This window comes from Gavialis gangeticus, unplaced genomic scaffold, assembly GCF_001723915.1.
Source record: "Gavialis gangeticus isolate Ggan-Ray unplaced genomic scaffold, GavGan_comp1, whole genome shotgun sequence".
NCBI classification, from domain to species: Eukaryota; Metazoa; Chordata; order Crocodylia; family Gavialidae; genus Gavialis; species Gavialis gangeticus.
In genome coordinates this window covers 213,388,271-213,392,978 of record NW_017729032.1, presented here as the reverse complement: position 1 = coordinate 213,392,978, position 4,708 = coordinate 213,388,271, and positions in this window count along the sequence as shown.

Sequence of the window (4,708 nt, the reverse complement as noted above, 5' to 3'; positions counted from 1 at the left end):
TCCCACTGCTGGAGTTGCTTTTAGATCTGACCTATGGGGAGCAGGCAAGTTGGACACTCCTGATCTAAATGATCATTAAGGCATGTTAGTGGAAGGGTGGAGGTGAGGATGGTTAAATGCTTTTATCTTCCACAAATCTAAATATACATTTTTATATATTTAAAATCCTGTGGTGCAATTTGCTAATGTTTCCTTCCAAGGAAGATGAAAGTGTGTATGGATTTTGGCAGAATTCCTTTTGTAAGAGGAACTTGAAAGAGCGGGCTGAGTTACAGTGGAAACAAGAGGTCGATTCCAAAAAAAAAAACTAGGACTTTTCTCTGCTTGGTCAGTGAAAACTAAGAAAATTTTAAAATGTGATTTAATTAGCTACACTATAATTCGTAAAAATATGTTAAATGGACAGTCAGTTAAAATAATTCAGTTTCCCAGGTGTAAGCCAAATAGTGATTAAAATCAAAGAGTTCAAATCACAACTCTTACCTATCCATTATGAAGATATTATTAATATAATCACTGCTTCTCCTTTCACAGACATTGTTTCTAAATACACACCCCCTGTGGCTTTTGTATTAATTTTTTGAAGAAGACTAAAGTATTTTGTATTCCAGTAAGTATGTTTATTATGTGTTAACGTTTTGTAATGGTAGAGCTCAAAATGAATAGTAGTTACGGTTTTTTTAATGTACTTCTATCAGGCTTATTTTTATCAGTAATACAGTACATGCTTTAAGCCTCCTTTTTATGTGCAGATTTTTTTTTGCTTAAACTAATAAAACTTTTTTAGCTAATTTTTCTAATGATGCAGTGTTATCACTATTTCATTTGTATTCTCTGCATAGACACTGGCTTGTCTTGTGTTCCCTGCCACAGAAGGTATAAGCATCTGAAAAATGAGGTGTGGTAAATTATCTTTTATTAAAACAGTCAATGTTCTTATTTGAAGTAGAATACAAGTGTCTCGTGATTGAGAGAAACTCATTGTGGGCACTTTCAAAATCTGCTTCAAGCTGCCTCCTGACCTAATTTTCTGCATCCAGTCATGTAACTTTTTTCTACAAGTTTTAAAGTACTGATTAAGCTATCCTAATAGTCAAATAAGTTGTGAGAAGCAACCCAAAGACCACAACCACATTAAGTACAGCTAAACATTTTGGGCTCTAAAAATGCATATAAGCAGTGGTCCCCAATCTTCAGCAGCCCTTTAACTACAGTACTTGACCTAGTTAAGTTCAGCATGGACATCATGTTTGGCTCTCTTATCACTGAAGAAACAATCTGTGCAAGACAACACGCTACCTGTAAGTCACAGGTTAGGGACCACTTCTTGAAAGTGTTAAAATTTAACTGGTTACACAAGACACAATTATCTGATTACAACATTCTTATCCACAAAACACTTACTACAGCATCTGAAGAGTTAAACTACTTTGTAATCACTTCAATATATTCCATGTTAAACTTAGGTTTTGTGATCAAGTAAACTAATTGCTACATCTAAAATGCGTGGCTTCTTTATGTACTGGGGACACCTTACCTATATAAATGCTTTAAAAGTTACTACTTCAATTGATTAGGAACCACTCAGTCACCCAAATCTTCCAGTGTATTGTACTGGGAGCCTAATATGAATTATGCAAATTTGACTAAGTGGTTTGGTTGGGTGTCTAAAATTAGGGACCAAGATGTTCAGAATTGCAATGCTTAAATTAAGTCCTCTTAAGGTAGTGTTTTCCAAAGCAATGGGGCATTGAAAATCCCAAAAGCTTGTTGGCAGGGGGGAGGTTGCATATGGTTGACCCCGTTACAGTGTTGACACTGCAGATTTTGAGCAAGGCTTTTAAGGGATAAACTTATTTTCTCATTATAAAAAAATAGTGATTCTAGTCTCCAGTATCTTCTCAGTAGCTGCTTAAGACCAGTTCACATTTCTCTACCTGTAGGGTGTACCTATCTTAACATGGCCGAAGATTGAGCCCACAGGAAATGCCTAGATTCCTGACAGGAATGTCACACACAAGAATTTGTCTTTCTATGGCACTAAGGAAGTTCTTCATTTGCATGGCAGTTGAGGTAACTCATTTAAGGATGCAGGATATTGAAGTGCATTTGCATCCCAATTCAGGAGGTGATAGATTTTGTTTAAGTAGTTTTACAACTGCCTCAGTGTTTCTCCCTGCCCTTTTGCCACACGGAACCTAGTGCTAAATTTAGTTGTGTTCACAGTGCCGGCAACAATCTTCACGTGTAAACTGGCAAAGAGTTTGCCTTCCAGAGGAAAAGTTCCAGACTATGATGAACTTTATTTCTGCTATCCCTCCAGGGATCTGCCATCTGGGTACAAATAAACAATACTACACCTCTGCAGAGTGGGTCAGGGAGGGGCCACATCAGTTGACTTTTGGGGTGGGCAACTGCCCAAGGCACTATAGTCAGGAGGGCCATGCATGTGTGTACACATGCTGCAGGTAGCAGTGCTGGCCTGGTGTCTTGCTTGGGGCCTCATGTGACTCCAGGCCTGGGGGGAGGGGGCTGGGGCAGTGCAGGCTGCCTGGGAGTCTGGGGGGGAGCAGCAGTGGGGCAGGGTGGTGCACGCAGGGAACCTGAGGCTGCAGACGGGAGCAGTGAAGGGCTCCAGCTGAGTCTTGCCTGGATGTGGCTGGTTGCATGTCAGGCCCTGGAGGAGCCCAGAATCTCCCAGCATCATCATCCATGGACTTAGGCAGGAGCTCTTGCTGTGGTGGGCAGCAGCAGCAGCTGTGATACTGCAGGCAGTTTCTGCTTCAGGGCTCCAAAGCCTGCCAGCAGTATCCACAGCTGATGTCAGTGCTGCCTGCCACAGCAGAAGTCCTGGTCTGGGTGCACAGCTGAGCTTCAGGGCTCTTGGTGAACTACAGCTCAGACTGGGTTCTGGAGGGAGGGATGGGGAAAAAGAGACAGAGAAAAAAGAGATATGAAAGACAGGGAGATGTGGCCCTCCAGCTGAAATAATTGCCCACCCCCGTCCTAGACTCTCCCTTCAAACCAAGTAGTGGCTGCTAGCTATTCAAAAAAGGTAGTTTTGAATAAGTGAATGGCAGAGGAGGTCAGAAGGTAGTTTCTGGGTTGCATCTGGATTGTAGATGTTTCCCTGCCACCTTTATACTACTGTCTGCTTTTAGGGGCTACAGTTGAACTGTAACCCAGTCTTTCTATGCAGTGGTGTGAAAGCTTCAATAAGAATGAGAAATCTCTTACCTGACTGTTACCAGCAAAGGTGCTCAGCCTCACTTGCAGAACTGGGGAACAGGCCAGTTTTTCTGTTGCGTGTTCTAGGAATAATGTGTTTTTGCTGCCTCCACCTGACCCCAGGCCACCATGAATGGTCCTGTAAGACTGTAGAAACCCTCCCAAAGGCAATTAACAGTAAGACAGGGACTTTAAACTGTTTGCTGCCCTAGGGAGGTGAACTCTATGCATTACAATCAACCCAGTAATGGTTTCTGACTAAATGATGCAGCTTTTGCAGAGCACTGGAAATCAGGTTCAGATATGCTCTTCCTAGAATACAAGTAGAGGTTGTGTAGCAGAAGCACTGCAGAAGTGTTTGCTTAGGCATTTCTCCTTTGTCTGCTACCTGCTCTTTTTCAAGCACTCAGTCCCTCCCTGAAGCAGCAGTGTGGACACGCAGAGAAGCTGGCTAGTCTGGTGAAGCAGACTGCAGTGTCTGTCTGGCCCTAGCTCAAAAACCCTTGCTCTGCCAGGGAAAGGGTTCATGTTTCAAGCAGCAGCAAACTGGGCATTGTGCCTTCAGATCATAGGGTTAGGGTCAGGGATGGGCTTATAACCTGAAAGGCAGCGTGTGCTCTCTTCTGCTGTTCCCTGCTGCCCCAGCTACTGCACAGCAAATTTGTTCACACATTCCAGAGCTAGATGAGCACTGCGCTGCCCCTGAAGCTGCACCCTTACACGGTAACTCCACGGTAATAAATTATTTCTTCCTGTTCAAAAGGATTTCTGATTCACATGGCAGAGTAGTAGTAAGTTGTCCCTACAACCATATATCCTCACACATAGTGGGGTCCTAGGAAGAAGCAGGCATGTAGGCAAACTTAAATGTTCCAGGGACATCTATAGCAAGCTAATTCTACAGTGAAGGCATGTGTCAGTATCTTCTGGCTAGGATGAATAATATTGCTACCTTCCTGCTGCATAAAGCCCAAGTGCATGACTTTTCTAGACCAGGATGCCAGTGACTTCCACTAAAAACAAGATATTTTCCCCCTCAGGCATTTAACTATGGTTTCCTTTGGATATCTCCTGTAAGAGCAAGATCCAAATGAGGTCTTCTGATTAAAACCATCTTTATTCTCAGATTGTAGCAATGTCTCCAGTTCTTCCTGGACAGACCCTTCACCTGATTTGTAACCACTTGGCACATAAAAGTGTAGCATCCATAAAGAGCAACTCATGATCCTATGCAATGTGTTGCCCATTCAAGATTACAGTGGAAGAGCCATCTGGAAGAATGCTGGGAAAATGTTGAATGAGATTACAAAGCCCTCAAACCCTTAGCTGCTAGACACAAATGTTACATAAGAAGGGAACTGTCAGAAGGAAAACCTGGGACAAGTTTCCAAAGAAACCTGGGTAAAGTTTCTTCCAAGCCTCAGTATGACAAAAACAGAGCTCTCGATTCCTATTTGGGCTGGGGGGGGGGGGGGGTTTC